This window comes from Phyllopteryx taeniolatus, chromosome 12 (genome assembly GCF_024500385.1).
Source record: "Phyllopteryx taeniolatus isolate TA_2022b chromosome 12, UOR_Ptae_1.2, whole genome shotgun sequence".
Lineage (NCBI taxonomy): Eukaryota > Metazoa > Chordata > Actinopteri > Syngnathiformes > Syngnathidae > Phyllopteryx > Phyllopteryx taeniolatus.
Genome location: NC_084513.1, coordinates 11,226,049 through 11,245,289, shown reverse-complemented (window position 1 = coordinate 11,245,289; position 19,241 = coordinate 11,226,049). Strand labels below are relative to the sequence as shown.

The window sequence follows — 19,241 nt, the reverse complement described above, 5'->3', positions numbered from 1 at the left end:
AGAGCAGTTTGAACATGTGGAAATTTTTTTGCAAGTCATGACGGATGTTTCTCATGTTTTAAAAATCCATTACCGTGTCTTTATTGGGCCAAAGAATAATAAGACAGAGAAATTATAATAATTTCAAAAGCCCCTTCGCACCTTGGGCACGTCAAGAAGGCTGTTCAAGGACATGCACTTGAGCCATGGCAAACAACACAGAAAAGATCAACAACCTGAGAGTGTTGGAAGAAGGTAAATTGGACGTTAAAAAAAAAAAACAATCAAAATAAAGAAAACCTGGCGGAGGAAGAAGGTCGTCTTCCTCCTTGGGTGACGAGTTTCCCCGACTCAAAGAGATTCATCTCTAGTAGGACTCAAGGTCAGCCAACCTCGTCATCCTGGAAGCACTTGAGAAATATGGAGTGAAGAGTGGAGATAGTCTTCTTCCCACCCACCCACGCCGCCCCAAAAAGCAGCAGTAGTGTCTGACTGAAGAGAATCACTGACCTTCAAACAAGCTCTCTATCCATATAGAGTAGGCCAAGACATGCACAATCCATCAAAAATGCACATGAACTTTCCCTCTTCAAATAGTTCCCGCTTGAATAGCAGTCAATGGATCAGCCATGAATATTGCATGTACTGCATTGCAGGGGATCCGATTGGATTCACTCTGGAAAATAAAATAAATCTGCCGTATTGGAATAGCAGATTTGATTTGAATGGGAGAATTGACCAAAAAGTAAAATCGGATATCAAACCCGTATTTTGAGACGAACAGGCTGCAGTATTATAAAGACTCTATAATAGGCAGTTTTGATTGATTATGTCAGAGAGAATGAGTAATAATGTAGTTTCAGTTTCCTTATACCAGTGCTGCCCAAAGTTGGGGCCGCAGAGCAATTGCAGGGGGGCGCGGGGCACGGGACGTATGAATAAATGAAAGAATTGCATTAATAGCAATGTTGAATATTAAGAAAAAGAAACCTGTTACACTGAACATAATTACACAGTTAAGGTGTTTGAAAACAGTTACACTTATTACAACATGCAGTTTATGGCAGTTCACTATTCATCCATCCATCCATTTTCTGAGCCGCTTCTCCTCACAAGGGTCACGGGAGTGCTGGAGCCTATCCCAGCTATCATCGGGCAGGAGGCGGGGTACACCCTGAACCGGTTACAAACAAACAACCATTCACACTCACATTCATACCTACGGGCAATTTAGAGTCTTCAATTAACCTCGCATGCATGTTTTTGGGATGTGGGAGAAAACCGGCGTTCCCGGAGAAAACCCACACAGGCACGGGGAGAACATGCGAGCTCCACACAGGCGGGGTCGGGGATTGAACTCCGGTCCTCAGAACTGTGAGGCAGACGCTCTAACGAGTCGTCCACCGTGCCGCCTCACTTCAGTTTTATTTATTCAAAAAATGTCGATGTTTCTATTCATTAGAAAGCATGAAATAAACTGCAATGGACACTGAAAACAAAATGTGTATGTGTGTCTTGTTTATTTTTTATTTATTTTTTTGGTGTGTGTGTGGGGTGTGCAAAAATGTCATAGGAACCAAAGGGGGGCCCAGCAGAGAAAGTTTGGGAACCACTGCATTGTACTGAAAGCTGCCTTTGATATTTGGACTTGCTTGTAAGGTAATCTCATTCTTTTCAACTTTATTTTATTATGCTTTAAAATGTATTATATCAAAAACAGTTTGATCTTAAATTTTCCCAAAAATTATTATGAATACATTCATAGTGGTGCTTTAAGATGTGAGTGTAATTTGTTCCATGAACAAGCTTGTATCTAAAATAATCTTGCAATGATTGGAAACGAGGCGGCACGGTGACTAGAGCGTCAGCCTCACAGTTCTGAGGACCTGGGTTCAATCCCCGGCCCCGCCTGTGTGGAGTTAGCATATTCTCCCCGTGCCTGTGTGGGTTTTCTCCGGGCACTCCGGTTTCCTCCCACATCCCAAAAACATGCCAGGTAGGATAATTGAAAACTCTAAATTGCCCGTAAGTGTGAATGTGTGTGCGAATGGTTGTTTGTTTATGTGTGCCCTGCGATTGGCTGGCAACCAGTTCAGGGTGTACCCCGCCTCCTGCCCGATGATAGCTGGGATAGGCTCCAGCATGCCCGCGACCCTAGTGAGGAGAAGCGGTTCAGAAAATGGATGGATGGATGGATGATTGGAAATGCCATTAATCGGTTCCATCCTTGCCCAAATAACAACAAATATTTTTTGGAATGTATTTAAAACTAAAGACATAATATATTCATAGAGAGCAAGAGCAATGGATAACACAAAAATATTGTACAAACAGTATAAAAGATTAAAGAGTAACAACTGTAATACAAATCTGCAATATAGTGGAACCATGAAACAAGAACCGCGATGTAGGGGAGGATTACTGTATCTCTATTCCGTGATGATAAGTTGCACTCATTGTTTCCATGACATGTGCATCCGGGGACTCACATAGTCTCAAGTGTAAAATGATCTATGCATCTATGCACATCTCACACCACCGGTTAACGTGTAGCATAAGTTAAGATAATACATAATAAATATAAAGTTGAATAGGCCAAGAAAATAAAACGGACATTCGCGTCACACTAGCTCTGCTGTGTGTTAATTTCCAGCCGTCTTTTGATTGCATGGATCTACAGCCTCCCTGGTGGCGAGCACAGGTCAGCGGCTGGTGCAGTGTAGCATGAAACAAACAAATAGAAAAAGGCACCGTGGCACTCCACTTTCTCCTGAAGGATGCTGCAAGCCGAGCCTGCCGGCCACCTCAAATGACATCAGGCGCCTCTTGGACAAAGATTGTCCAGGCGGAGTGGAGAGGAAGGACAAAAGTGAAGACGATAGAAAAAAATACATACTGTATAATATAAAAGAAAAAAAAACATATACCCTGACCCACTTGCATAATGCACAGATATTGAGTTAAGAGCTGTATCTAATATGCTGCATCATCTACTTCTTTTCTGTTTATTCCATGCTCTTGATATCCATCTCATCCTTGCTTATCTGCACACTAATAGGACAACATTGTCATACTAGTACATTTTACTTGTAGGGAAAAACTGTGCCCTAGTAGACAACTATGTACTACTAGTATTTGTGACATAAAATTCTACTAGCGCACATCTAGGGCTCTATTTTGGTAGACGGTACACCTGTGGGGAACGCAAAAACTGCCGTATCTTGATTTTCGTGCAAGCACAAGGCTCACTGCGTGTTTGAAAATTTGGAAGACCGGCCCGCGCCAAACTGGCCGCTTTGGCGCATCGAGGATGTGCCCTTGGTGATATGCCCGGCGGCGTGACAGTTTGGTGGTGTTTATTTGTAAACGTACACCTGCTGAGACCACGTCTCACTTTGGACCAAGTTGGTCTAAAGCGATTTTGGTGAATTTGTTCGGAGGACAGGCAGACAGATATGTGAGCTCCACGGACATGCGTGGTGGATGTAAAATATATTACATTCCATATGTCCATATGTGAAAACCGGGCATCAAATCATCCCACAGATATGGAGTAAATAAGAATTAAATGAATTCATCAATTTTCATCTATCTCAGGGGGCCACGATGTTGGGCTACTGCATATCACCCTCTGCTGTCACGCTTGCGTTGCGAGCGTCACGTGACCAAACCCGGAAAACACGTAGCGGACTCACCATGTATAATGCGATAACTAACATAACTACGGGTTGATGACATGAGGGTTTGAACCCAAATTTGCGAAAGTTTTGCTCAAACCATCGTGTCATAAACCAACATAGCGGCCCCTTAAAAAGGATGAAAATTGATGAATTAATCTGTTTAATTATTAATCAGAATACCATGTTTAGACTAGTTGTAGCACATAAACTGTTGGCAGCTCCTCTTTAAGCTGGATATCAAGGATATGAAATAAATGCTCAAACAGCTTTCCATAGTGATGTGTTAAATTTGCGCAAAAAAATTCTCATGACAACCTATGCATCATAATTCTAAAGAATGACTATAAAGGGAAGAAAGTGAGTAAAGGTCTACTGTATGTATATAGTGTAGCGCATGGAGATGAGAGCAGGAGTTGAGGCCATCCCGCTGCGATAAAACGAGGAAAGAAAATAAGTCCTATTATCACAAAGGCTGGCCACATTAGACAGACAGTCGGGAGTCATCTCAAAACTCAGGAGGGAAGAGGCAAGACAAGAGGTCACAATTACCCCCCAGCCCCGCACTCCTCAAGTGCTTTAATATATTCCGTTACTTCGTGTATGGCAAGAAAGGGAGGGCGGGGATTCTAATTAAAGCGTGTCGGAGGAATTTTGACACACGTGTGGCGAGAGATCAATATTTAGCGCAATAATCAGCAATTCCTGACGCTTTTGACGGCTTCCCCGTTAACGGCTGCGAGGAGCCCGGCTGTCAGGTGAGCAGCCGAGAAAAGCCACAAAATTCCCGCCGCCCATGAATCAAAGCTCCGTACCGCTTTGCTCTCCATCTTCATTCATCCCTATAAAAGAAGAAAAGTGAACTGTGTCAGGCTGCTTTGGGATGGGGGGAGGGTGGGGTGCCCGGAAAGGAAGAAAAATGCCAAAGGTGGGATCTGCTAGATGAGGAGGAAGCGCAGCTGCCAGGAGCTGCACTAGCAAAATGATTGCAAGGTACACAGATGTGCATTGAGTTGTCACTCTTGTTCATTCCGCTGACTGACTGTGTCATATTACCTTTAATAAGTATGTTTCTTGGGAAATATAGCACTCGAGGTGCATGCAGAAATCACTGCATATAATTTCCAAATAAGGCTAATGCATGTCCTTCATCCTGACTGTCGAATTTACAACAGTAACATTGCCTCATACAGTGGCAGCTAGCTTAAGGCTAACATACAATTCGAAACGCCACAGGCAATCGATGTCACTGTGGTTATAAACCTTTAAACAATATTAGATATATTTGAACGCAGCAGTAGCAACATATTCAGTCAGATCATACAACAAGATTCACAGGCATATATTTTTCATCCTCAATTCAAATAACTGCATCTTTTTTCCAATGGTTTTCTTCTGCATTTCCTCATCAAATGTATCTGTAGTATGTCTTTATGAGTTATACTGCCCCCTGGTAGCCAAGCTGCACACACCAGAATGAGCAGCACAATGCCAATGGAACTATCGTGAGGCACAAACTGATTCATGCTTGAAATGCTATTAAATTATGTTACCGTATGTATTTATGAAGTAAAATACTGTAGAGTGCCGTTTTTAAAAACACGTTACAAAAACCTTTGTTGGTGTCCTTTGGGGAGGCTGGAACGGATTCATCGCATCTGCATTTATCTCACTGGGAAGAACAATTTAAGATATGAATGTTTTGAGTTATGAGTCTTGTCATGCAGTGAAGAAACTGTGTTAATAAATTAATTCAACATATTTTTAGTATATTGTTTTGTGGTATCCATCAACCTAGCACTGAGAAAATGTCAAAGTGAATTCACCTTTTTATACTTAAATTAATGAATCAAGTATAACATTTTTTAACTCCAGGAATGCAATTAAAAAACTCTCAATCAAGAAATATAAATTTAATTTACTCTTTTGTGTATTTATGGATGATAATAATTATGGGCTCTGGTAAAAGTAAAATCATCTAACAACGGTTAAATACAATCTACTTTCTTATTCCTGGTTTTTCAGTTACTAGTATTATATTAAAATATCATTTTGATTAAAGAATGTCTACATACTGGTGTAGTAACCATTACAGAATCTTAAAAAAAGTGATGACTAATTACCAGTGCTGCTCATTTTGTGACAGCTGTGGCATACTGTAAACCTTACACTATCTCTGTCATTTTGTGTATTTAAAAAAAACAACATTTTTTATCATTTGCTTTCAAATTATTTGTTTATTATTATTTTACAATTGTTATCTTGTTTTTAACTTAGGGTTGGGTGATTAATTGATTTAGCCGATGAATTGTTTTTTGGGGCCACTTCGATTTTTTTTTTTTTTTTCTTGTATTCAGGGTTGTGTTTTAAGGGCCACATTCTGCAAGTTTTGAATAATCTAATTTCATTTGCTTTTTTATTGAAGGAGGAACAATATCGACTAAATTGGAAATAGGATTTTTTGGAAAAAATTGTGGAATTTTATCTTAAAGCCAATATCTATTTTGGTAACTTAACCTCACAATAAGGCAGAACAACCATGTAATGTCTCAAAGACAATTAGAAAGGCAGTGATAATAATAAAAAAGTTATAGATAATTATTAAAAACATAATAAAGTGATTAAAATAGTAAAATCATCTCACAAGGGTTAAATACAATCTACTTTCTTATAGCTCGTTTTTCAGTTACTACTGTAATAAATGGATTTTCACACAGTGTAAAATTAATCAATCCTAATCTGCACACACCCACTCACACACGCACACACAGAACATAAGCGGCTGCAGAGCTGACATGGATGGAGAGCAGTGAGTCAGGAACAGGAACACGGTGTTGTATACCAGCATTGAGTGTGATATGAGAGAGTAAGGGTGAGGGGGCAGAGGGCGGGGTCATGATGTCGCGGGGTACAGGGCGGGTGAGGGTCTTGTAAGGGGGCACTCGGGTCCAGTGTGTCTTGTCTCTTGGTGTCAGCCCATCTCCTTGTTCGAGCATGTGAATGACACACACACACACACACACACACACACACGGGTGGGTACTTACCATCCCAAGTTGATCCAATTAGCGGTCGTCCCACTGTGCTTGTCCGTCGCACGGCCCGACTGACAAGGAACGGTCTGGCTTGTGTCTCTCCGCTGACATACGCGAGAAATTCAGCAAGGGGAAAGTTACGCCAACACACACACGCGCGCCGCCTCATGCCATGCAGAACCTAGAAAGGTGGATAACAAAGCCTCTGGTAAATGAGTGGCACAGAGGAAGGCATTGAGAATTCTCTAATTACTTGCCCCAATCTATCTAAGTCAGCGGCCTTCGAATTTGATTCATCAGAATGCATGAAATGCTTGAGAAGAATGCCTTTATTAGGGGGGCACAATCGAACTTGGGGGGACAAGAGGTCTGCTGAGAGGAGGAGGAAGCGGGGGTCATGTGTTTAAGCATCAAATACAGTCAAAAGGAGAATTAATGGCTATTAATCTATGAGCATTGCTGTCATTCGTTTGGATGCCTCTATGCTACAATGCTAATGCTAGTGGTCATTAAGGTTGGATGCAATCTTGGACTGGTCCTCAGATAATTCTACATCATTTTGGCTGGATTTACACTGCAGGTCCAAGTGCCAAATTCGGACTGAATGCTATTCCCATTTACAATTCAAGTGAGGCATATTCGACATGATGTTTTCGTATTGACGGAACACATGAAACAGCCCGCATGTGCAGACTCCAAATAGCACGTACAGTAAGTGACTCCAGAAGCACCAACACTGGGCAGTGACAACGCGGAAATGAAAAATATAAATATCAGTCTTGTATAAAGTACCTAAAATGTTACTTGAGTAAAAGTGCAAGTATCTTCACAGAAAATAACTGTCATAGTAAATGCTAGTCTAAAACTATTCAACTGTAAAAAGGAAAACACACATTAGATTAAAATACATGTTACAAGGAATAACTTGTACATCGTGCACAGCACTATTCTCCAATACTATATGTTTAATAGTATATAAAGTGTTTATAAGAGTAAGATAAATAAGAGTCTAGGCAGGTTCATACAAAATACATATAAATAATCAAAAAAATAAATAAATATGGTCACTACTTCCCTGATTTCACCTATTGTGCGAGTGGTCCGCAACCTAACCCCCACGATAAAAGAGGGATTACTGTTTTCAAAGTACAGTGGTGCCTCCTTGAGATATGAGTCTAATTCATTCAGTGACCACCCTCCTAACTCAAAATATTGGTATCTCACATCACCTCTCCCATTGAAATGAACAGAAATGCCATTAATCCGTTCCAGCACCCCCCAAAAAACCCCAACATTTTCTATGTGTTTTTTTAATAAGAAAATGAGCACTCTATAATATTGTACTTTATAAATATATATAGTAATTAATTCATTGCAGCTCTTGGTGTGTGCAACTTGACCACTGAGGGGCAGAATAACACAGTCAGGAACACAAACATGAAGAGATTCTGTGACTCAGTAAGCTATAGCAATATTCGTTTTTCATGTTGCTGCACCGTTTGTGTTCCTGAATACAGAGAATCCCACATAGATCTCCTGACTGAGAGCCAGACAGGCCAACCAAATGCTCCACCGTGCTGCGGTGACTGAATATATGAATTGAAAAATATTTCCCGCGGGGGGACTAGCAATAGTAAAGAAAGCGGGGCATTAGTATCTGTACCTCAGGACATCAGAATGATTTTGTCCAGCAGCAGAGCAAAGGTCTTTGACTCTTTAACTGAATTCTTGACTGCCAAATTCAATTACCGTCTGTCGTCCAAGAACCTCAATGCAATATGTGTATTTTGATTCAATTCGCCCGGCAAATACATACATATACATATTGTTTACCTGGTTACGGGCCACGACAAAAATCAATATTTACAGCCGTGCTTTGTCATTCCTAAGTGCGCCGCAAAATAGGAAGATATGCCTTTAATTGAATTGGGTAAAACCATACACATTGTTAATTTTGGGCTGTGAAGCTTTTGCAACATTTTACAATGTCTTCTTTTGCTCGTTGATGACTCGTGTTTGTCCCCTTGCATGGGGCAGAGCGCAATTTATATATATAAAAATTGGATTTAGAAAGGTCAGTCTCCAAAGAAGTCATAATAAATCACAGATGAGAACTTTGCTTTGTTTTTAAAGACCGTAATTCTACGTACGCTTGAATAGATTATACGCGGTACAATGAAATGGCATCTTGCAGCATTGAATCGTTTCAAGAGCTTTGAGGCAGGAGCGGGTGACAATCAGGTGTAAAAGTTTCTTTGTTGAAGGGTGCAGAGTGTTTGAAAAGAAAACAGCAGTGTGTTGTAGCCTTGCTGTCACTGTCAGTCACACGCGAGATGGTGTTTAGACAGCCAGCTGAGTGGTCTGCGGCGCTGCCAGCTCACGCCTTTTAAACAAGCCTTTCCTTGAGAGACACTTTAACACCGAGTGCCACTCACAGTCTGGATGGTCTATCCGGGGGGGCTGCAGCCAGGGGGAAATGTAACCGGGGATGTGTATAGAAAGGATTTGAAGGATTTTTCACAACAGATTTCAGACAGGACTACATTGAAAAAATAAACACCGTATAACTAAAAACAAATTGAAGTGATCTGTCACATTTAATACTTTAGATTTGATTTAAAGAAAATGATTACTGTAGTGTATCCTGAAATTTAAACCTGAGAGTTTTTTTTACATGTGCACCATGTTTGAATGTTGGAACAAACATTACCCGTGTTAGCCAAAGGGTTAGCTCGTTCTAACTTTGCTAACTTAAGTTTTAAAGCACGGCAGCGTGGTTTAGTGCTCATACACACTCATACAAGCGTCACACAAGGCACAGGCTGTTACCGTTGGTATTTAACAACGTTTTGTGGCAAGTTTGCGATAATCTTTTTCGTGTTATGTGAACTTATCACATTATTTCAAGATATGATCACTCAGTCTATTAACACAGACACACACGAACATCAGTCTACCCATTCACATACACACACAATGCACATCTGTCTCACTATTCATGTAGACATGTTAACATCTGTCTATCCATTCAAACATAATATAAACATATGTATATCCATTTGCATACACATAGAATGCAAACATTTGTCTTTGCATTGAAATACACAGAACGTAAACATCTGTCGATCCATTCAGGTCTTTCAAGTCATGAACACATAATGTAAATATCTCTGACCATTTACTGTACATACACACGTAATGTAAATGTCTCTCCATTTACACACTAGGTAAACCCGTGCCTGTCCATTCACACACAACATTATATCCGTCGGTCCACTCACACATATTTCAAACGTCAGTCTTAGGGGATAAATACAAACACAGGAGTATAGACATGAGAATCATGTCACTGGTACCCCATCGCCTTCCTCCTCCTCCTCTTCAATTTGATAGCCTTTTCGCTAAAGAGCAATTTTGCAGGAGGAGAAAAATGCTCGTGCATGGCCTGAGCTAAAGGTTCATTGTGATGGGTCTACCACCCCCTTAACCAAGCACCCCCCCCCCCCCCCCCCCCCCCCCCCCACCTTTCTTATGTTGCCGTAAAGTGGAGTAAAAGGCATCTGGACAGCAGATTCATCAGCATTACTTGAATGGAGGAGCCGCCTCATACAGCATTACACGGCTGACAGGGAAGATGAATCTAGGCAAGCGCGCGCATCGAGGGTCCTCATAGAGCTTCAGTCACGGCCCCTGGTACGGACTGAAGGATGGGATGGAGGGCGAGGAGATAACACATCACACCCCTGTCGACAGAGCACGCGTTCAGGCGCTCTCTTGCCGAGTGTGCGGGACAATGTTGTGTTAGCTGCCAGAGTGGCGGTGACATCGTTGACAAACCTCAGCGGCGGCGGGCCATTCACTCACACTTCCGCCGCCGATCTGTCGGCGGGCTCAAACAGTCACACACTGACAGCTTTATACTCAGATGAAAATTCCGCAGTAACTGGCATGAAGGGGGGAAAAAGGCCTTTAAACCTGTAACAACCATTACAACAAATTGCATTTAATTTTCATTTCCATTAGACAGTTTTATTTTGCTTGAATATGCCTATTAGATGCCCCTTGATGGTAAATAAGAGCTGTACAGTAATGGCAAAAACAGTTAGTTTTGTTTTTATTAAAGAAATACACAGCTGTAAGGTTTGGGGACATAATATATTTGTTTTATTTTGCTGCGTTTTTTTTTTTTTTTTCAAAGCATGGGAATATAGCAGAATATCTGAAATATTACCATAGGGACTATTTCGACCATTATCATATACCAGTGGTGTCAAACAATTTTTTGTCACAGGCCAAATTGTAGTTACGGCTATTATAACTGCGAAACCGTAAAAAATATTTAATCGCCTCGTCATATGTTTAGATATACATAACAAACTGATGGATGAGTACTTTTGAAATCAGAAGTCAAGAATAATAGTTGAACTATTGTTACTATAAAAAGGGGCTTGATAAGAAAAGAATACTTGCAATATCTTAAAATTTGATGCAGATTAGCAAGAACCATGGGGATTGACGCACATAATTTGCTTTCACGGGTCACATAAAATGATGCGATGCGCCGGGTGTGGCCCCCGGGCCTTGAGTTTAACACCTGTGTCATATACAGTGTATTCGTTCCCCTCAATTTAAACACTTTAAAACTTGAAAAAGGAAAGTAAGTTTATGTATTTATTTTTCTGTATATTCAATGATATTACAACTATGACATATCTTTAAAGTACCAATGTTGGTTGAATCACTATAATGTGCTTAGTGTCAGCATGCTATCAGCATAAATACTACTGTATGTGGCTATATTTCATGCATTTGCTAATTCTATGCTTAAAACCCCTTCCTGTTACATTCTCTGTTACTCAAATGAGGAGTTTCAGTACAAAAGACTGGCATGAAAAAATTAAGTTGCCTGAGATAGCTCAATACACATTTTGAGTGGTTAAATGTGTGTATTATTAGATTAAGAGTTAAGTTTATTTTGAGAGCTAAACCATGCAAATTGCAGTGATTCAGTGTAATAGCCCATATACAGTATTGGCAATTTTCATAGTCATCATATTTGAGCTGTACAATAATTTAAAAACTATAAAACGTATTATAAATGTCAAATCCTTCCTTTGAAAACATGGTCGACCAAATGGTTGAGCTGGCATATACACTGTATTTGAATTTACTTCATTCAAATGGGAATCAGTTGTACATGATTAAAATGTGTTAAACTTACATTATTTTTGACAAAAAAGAGTGGAAAATTATGTCGATTTACCACATTTTGATCATTTGCAACCGAAAATTAAGTGCTTTTTTTCAGTGTATGGTCCCTAAAACTGATTATTTGCTAATGTGCTCTCGTGATTGGTTGAGCAGGTAGTCGGAGGGTTAAGGAGGAGAGGAAGAAAGAAGAGGGGAAAAAAACACCTGCGCCAGAAAAGCGGTCCTCTTTAAAAGGAGAGACTTATAATTTGCAATAATGGCACCCCAATAGCTCTCAGAGAGAAAATTACAGGAAAAAGCTGATCTGACATATCCTTAACTGGCAGAAACACATCCATTGTAGACAGAAGTCTTGTTTACTTGGTAAAATGGCATCAATTAGGAGCAGATGGCAAAATTAGCATATTCTCTTAATGGACTGGCCTTTCTTGTGCAACGTTCTCAAACTGATTGCATGGAAGGGACATGTTAAGGGAGACTCGGAAAAGGTCAGGTGTCTGCACCATTCAGGCGCTCATATTTTTCACCAAACACGCGTGCATTCTCCATGCCTATTGTCATGTTATATGCGGCGCTGGCACAAGTGGAGAAATCTTATTTAAATTCTCTGCCGAAGAAGGAATCGTTCCCGGTGACAACTCCTCTCGGCGCTGGACCTGCAGGAGTGGGAAAATTCCCACACACTGTGGACATTGACAGTCCCAGGTGGTCCTTTTTTAAATTTTTTTTTTTTAAATGTAATTTGAAATATGATTCAATCCTAGGCCAGTGATTATCAAAGTGTGTACATGTTTTTTTTTTGTTTAAATCCAGTACAATCAATTTGTTCAGTACAGTTCAGTTGTATTTAACTTTTAAGTACAATACATTTACATCTCAATCTTCTAGATCTGTTTGTCAACAAACATTTTTAGGTATATTTTATATTTGACTTTTATGTACAATACATTTTAATAGATATAATTAATATTTTCCTATATTTAAGTGTAACGTTATCGTTCAAACTGTATAAAAACATACAGTGGCTTACATTAATAATAAATATACACTTTAGGATTTTTTCTTTATGTTGGTGGCACTTGGAGAGTCAAGTATTTCTTTCAGTGGTAAAGTTTGAGAACCACTGTCCCAGGAGAACAAATTTAAATGGGCTTCATGTTAAAAGATTTACCCAAAAACACACCTCTTTAAACAGACATATTCATTATATTTGGTTTGTTCATAACTACTTTTTTTTGTATTATATTGGTGCTTGTATTTTATACTACCTTTCTGTATTTTATTCCTCATTTTTTGTATTTCTTAATTGTATGTCCTTTTAATCCTGTAAAGTGAGCTTGAGTGACATGTAAGGTGCCCAAAATAAAATGTATTATTATTATTTTTATTATTATTATTACTTATAAAAATTCCAACAACACATTAAAATGGATTTTTTTTAACCGATTTCAAAATGCTTCATATATGTTCAACATGCGCACACCCTGTAACACAACACACATTTGTCCTTTACCCTGTCATGTCCAAATCTGCTTTCCAGTCGGAGTATTATTTATTAGATTTTACATCGATCTGATTGGCTTGATCGGTATCGGCCGATAATTAGCATCTAATGCTGATCGGCTTTCATAATTCGCCGATCCAATCATTCACGTCATCGATTTACTCCATGTCGCCGTCGTGTATGAATCCAAAAGCTAGTTATTTTTATCCTTGTCATGTGTCTTGTGGCGTAGTACTGTAATTACCTGACAGCCAATAATGTATTTTTCAATCTTGTTACTGAAAAAACACGTTGGACTATTTTGTGGTGTCCCAGACAAACAACATGTAAGTTATTTGCAGTCTGTGCACAACTGAAGTACGTCGTGGGGAACACCATCTAAATGCTTCCACACAACAAATTTGATCGGGCACCTGAAGAATGTACACAAGGAGGAGGATGCCGCGTTCAAGCAACGCAGCGTGGCGAAAAAAAAACAAAACAAGAAAAGCCAAACCGACGCAGTCTGGACAACACCCGTCCATATAGGCGGGACAGTGAGAAAGTTAGAGTACGCATGTCATTAACAGTTAAAGTATTTTAATTGCAATAAAGTAATTTTATTACAGTAACATAGCACCCATTATTTCTATCATCTTGTAATGTTGATTTGACCTAAACCAATGTCTTAATTTTGAAGATACATACTTAGTATATAGTACACAAGTATATACAATAAATGAACAAGTCACGTAAATAGACACATTGCTCCTTCTTGTGATCGGATCGGTGATCGGTTATCGTTTCTTTTTTTTAATTTTTAATTATCGGTTATTGGTTTTTTAAACTTGCTGATCGGTGACCGGCCCCAAAAATCCTGATCGAGTAAAGCCTATTTTTATCCTTTTCTAACACATAAAATGCCTTTTCCACTGCTTGTTTAAGTCATTCTTCACCTATTAGACTACCATTAAACTTTGTTGTCAAATGACTATGTAATAAAGGCGTTTTTGGGAACACCCTGTAAATACTGTATGTCCAGTGAACCCCTGCTATATCATTGTTCATAGTTTGCGCCACTACTCTAGCTTAGATATTTTAAGCAATCATTTTTTTATGGGTTTTTACGGTATATAGGCAAGTCTGAATTTAGAGATGCAGGCTTCATTGTAGTACCACGTTAGTGCTACAACATGCCAGGCAGGCAGCACTGAGGTCTACGGTCACAGCGGAATCACTTTATCCGTTTTCAATTCATGACAACAGCACTGCACAAGCTCAAGTCTGAGGCTGCATGTTAAAAGTGGCACCCACCTCTTTGTCTAATTGATAAACATCAGCCATTTAAAGTATAAATTAAGCAAATGAACATACTGTTCCTCGAGATGTTCAATACTCCTTATAAATTGCTCAGCTGATCAATCTGAAGGATTTGCCTGTTCATTTCCATTACAAATAGACGCCATCACATCGAGAACAAATGAATTCAAAAGATGATATTTCATCATCAGCGCTGCAGAACACATCGCAGCTCCTCCCAGGCCAGAGACGCAGACTACAAATTCTCCCCCCCACCCTCCTCCTCTCCCGCTTGCGTCTGCCCCCGCCAACCCCAAATTGACTGGTCTTGCACAGTTGCAGCCGAACAAGAAAGGAATTGCTAGTGTCAAGACGCAGTTTACAAATATGACATCTCCTCTGGCGTGGCTGAAAATATGAAATATTGATTTATGTGCAGTAAAAGGTCTTATAAAAATGATCACATACACATGAGGGATTAATGCGGGGAAGATCAATAGAAATTTCATTCTTGACACTGGACTGTCACCTATGGTGAAATGCTAAAATAAAGAAATCAATATTATCTATGAAATGTCAAATTTATTATAATTATGTGGATGAGAGCCAGCCAAGTGGCTCCCAGGGGGGGCTGAGAGGGATAGGTTAGCACTCTGGAGCATCCCTCATGTCCCTCCTTCTCCTGCTGCCAATTTTCAGAGCAATATTGGTGTAAAGGCTTCTCAGCCCTTACGTATGGCCGGTTGGAACACATTCCTCCTGGAATATTTAACTGACACGGGGGCCAGTTCATAGGCTGCACGTTGCGTAGTTAACAGCTGTTAGCTTTAGCACGTGTTGTGTCTCCATTGAAGGCTCCCTATCTGGCGGCTGCCGTCAAAGTACGACGTCTCGTCATCATTCCGCGATGACATCGGCGGTCTGGCCTGGTATTGATCTCCAGCTGGAGCGTATCGTGTTGATCTGTTCTTTCAGTGGGAGACAATGATTTAATAGGAAGTGGAAAGAAAAAATATGGAACATATTCATTACATTGATCTGCCTTATTTTCTTTGAGAGAAGGGTTCCTCAAATTTGTTTGGGCAGGACAAATTGATTTTTTTTTTTTTACTACTATTCAAGTAGGTGACAACCCAAATGGATTTGGGTATTGTAAGATTAGAGCAGACCTCTACCATTTATCTTTGCTCAATCTTTCTGCAATGTGGGATTTGAACCCTGAACTGTGAGGCAGAGGTGCTAACCACTAGTCTACCGTGCTGCCCCTAAAGAGCAATAATTACAATAATAACAACTATTAATGTTTTAGCCTGTTTATGGTAGCATTATTGGGGATAGCATACTGTTTTACTAGGTATCATATTGGTAATGCCATTTATGGCATTGCCAATCACCTGTATCATGAGAGATACAAAGCCCAATTCCAATGAAGTTGGGACGTTGTGAAAAAAAAACCGTAAATAAAAACGGAATACGACGATTTGCAAATCCTTTTCAAACTATATTGAATTGAATACACTATAAAGACAAGACATTTAATGTTCAAACTGAGAATTATTTTCTTTTGTGTGTGCAAACATTCACTCATTTTCATTTGATGCCTGCAACACTTTCCAAAAAAGGTGGGACAGGCGGCATGTTTGCCACGGTGTTACATCACCTTTCCTTTCATCAACACTCAATAAGCGTTTGGGAATTGAGGACACTGATTGTTGAAGCTTTGCAGGTGGAATTCTCTCTCTTTCTTGCTTGATGTACAACTTCAGTTGTTCAACAGTCTGTGGTCTCCGTTGCCATATTTTGCACTTTATAATGCGTCACACATTTTCAAGGGAGACAGATTTGGACTGCTTGCAGGCCAGTCTAGTACTAGCACTCTTACTACGAAGCCACGCTGTTGTAATATGCACAGATTGTGGCTTGGCATTGTCTTGCTAAAAAAGGCAGTGATATCCCTGAAAAAGATGTTGCTTGGATGGCAGCATTTGTTGCTCCAAAGCCTGTATGTACCTTTCAGCATTAATGGTGCCTACACAGATGTGCAAGTTACCCATGCCATGGGCTCTAACGCACCCTCATACCATCACAGATGCTGGCTTTTGAACTTTGTGTTAATAACAATCCTGATGGTCCTTTTCCTCTTTGGCTCGGAGGACACATCCATGATTCATCCATCCATTTTCAACACCGCTTATCCTGGTTAGGGTCGCGGGACGCTGGAGCCTATCCCAGCTGACTTCGGGCGAAAGGCGGACTACATCCTGAACTGGTCGCCAGTCAGTCGCAGGGCACATATAGACACTGACAACCATTCACACTCACATTCACACCGTCACTGAGTGGGAACTGAACCCACGCTGCCTGCACCAAAGTCAGGCAAGTGTACCACTACACCATCAGTGACTCCACATCCATGATTCCCCCCCAAAAAAACAATTGGAAATGTGGACTCATTTGATGATAGCACACTTTTCCACTTTGAAGAGCTCGGGCCCAGAGAAACCGGGGGCATTTATGGGTGTCATTGATATATGGCTTTTGCTTAGCATGGTAGAATTTAAATTTGTATTTGTAGATTAAGCGACGAACTGTCTTAACTGACAATGGTTTTCTGAAGTGTTCCTGAGCCCCCGTGGCAAGATCCTTTACATCAGTGGTCCCCAACCCCTGGTCTGTGGACGTGAGGCATTGGTTAAAGGGCCGCACAGAAGGAATGACCAATTTATATAATTTCTGTTGTATTGCTTTTTCATGTGTCAAATGTATTTTATTTTGAAAAATGACCGGATCTTCTTCGCTGCAACAGCTGTCCATTGGAATTGAGACGTCAAGACTGTACAGTACGCTGCAACAGTTTCGTTTCCGCGCCAAGCCAACTTGCTCATGGCGGCGGCCAAGCTCAAAGAACGAATACTTTCATAAACTGATTCAGTTCATTACGTTCACTGAAAAGATTTGTTCTTTTTGAACGAAACGAGACAAAAATAAGTCTGCAAACTAGCAAATATTAGTAAAAAACAAAAGGAAAAAGACCACCTGAGGAGCCAGAAAAGCCTACGACCGCAAAGAAAAAGATCCGTTATCCGTTATGCGTGATGGTGAATTGTATTTTTCATGCATTTAACATTCGTTTTTGAGTAGGCCGTGTTAATTTATTTTTGCTGCTGTCACGATTGGTTTTTGAAGGCGAGGAAGGCAAGGCAAAAACGTGGAGGACCCAAGTGCAGGGAAGCAGGGAAGCAAGGCAGGAGTGCAGGAGTCTAAAAAAAAAAATATATATTTAATTTCCAAAACAAGGGCAAACAAGACACGAGTGGCTGGAGAGAGCTGATTGGTTGACACAAGGTAGAAGGTTGATGAGAACAGGTGGACACAACTAAATGAGCACACAAGACATGAAAAACACGGAACACAGGAAAACATGAAACAAAACCAAACACAACCCAAACATATATATATATATATATATATATATATATACACACACACACACACACACACACACACACACACACACACACACACCACACCTTGACAGCTGGTCCATGGTACAAAAAAGGTTGGGGACCACTGCTTTACATAGCGATACCGGTTTTTAATGCAGTGCTGTCTGTAGGACTTGTTTTTTGGGTAGGCTGTAATGAATTAATAGGATTTCCATTAATTTCAATAAGGAAAGAGGATTTGAGATATGAGTGTTTTGAGAAGAACAGACAGACAGACAGACTTAAGTTGTGGAAAAAACTTAATGGGGAGGTGCAAATGTGTTATTGGACTTCCTCAAATCCACCTGAATGTTTTATTTGTTATCGCGTTTGAGTTAAGAGCTATTTGTGTTCATGCCATTGTTTTCCATGTCTAATTAATATCCTTTGAATGCATGGGGATCAATTTTATTTAATCAATTCTGGGTTGTGCCGCTGGCCTTCTAAAGGTCACTTAGATATGGAATGGGAAATAATCAGAGTCACATCACAAAAAGGAGGCAAGGGGGGAAGCAGGTAATTTGAATCTGGCAGGCAAATTTTTGCATCTCTGATCATACCTTTCTGACCAACCTGACCATATTATTTTCCCATCCATTCCCATTTCAAGCTTTTTGCCCCCTCCCAGCCGAGACCCACTGTACACAGCGGTCTGGCAGCTGTGTAATCCTTTTAACAACCGACGGAGCTATTAAATGAAGCGACGGTACAGCTGCAAACGGCTAATAAAGCCGACACAATATCATCCCTATTAAATAGTAATCTGGGCAGGTTTAAGAAGTTGTGTGTGTGTGTGTGTTGGTGTGTGAAAGGGAGGGAGCGGGGGGTGGAGGGTGGACCATAACAAAATGTAATCAAGCAAAACATAGGGGATTTTCCTGAAGCGAAGAAGGCCAAACAATTTCCACAGTGGCTTACATGAAAGTTCTCAGCCACTTCAGGTGACCACCTTATCACGCGCACACACGCCGGCCCATCAATCCGAGCCATTTATCAGCACAGATGTTACGTGAGAAAGGGGGAAACAGGAGAAAATAAAAAATTGTGTTTTTAAAGTGGCCCAATCCAATTC

The 19,241-nt window shown here is 40.3% G+C and overlaps 1 long non-coding RNA gene across 1 annotated transcript in view; it reads right to left on the bottom strand.

Moving 5' to 3' along the window:
- LOC133486854 (uncharacterized) overlaps nucleotides 1-19,241 on the bottom strand; it is a 148,992-nt gene that overhangs the window by 10,757 nt on the left and 118,994 nt on the right. The window contains exon 3 of the long non-coding RNA XR_009791142.1: nucleotides 6,704-6,872. This is a non-coding gene — a long non-coding RNA (uncharacterized LOC133486854). The remainder of the gene's footprint in view (nucleotides 1-6,703; nucleotides 6,873-19,241) is intronic.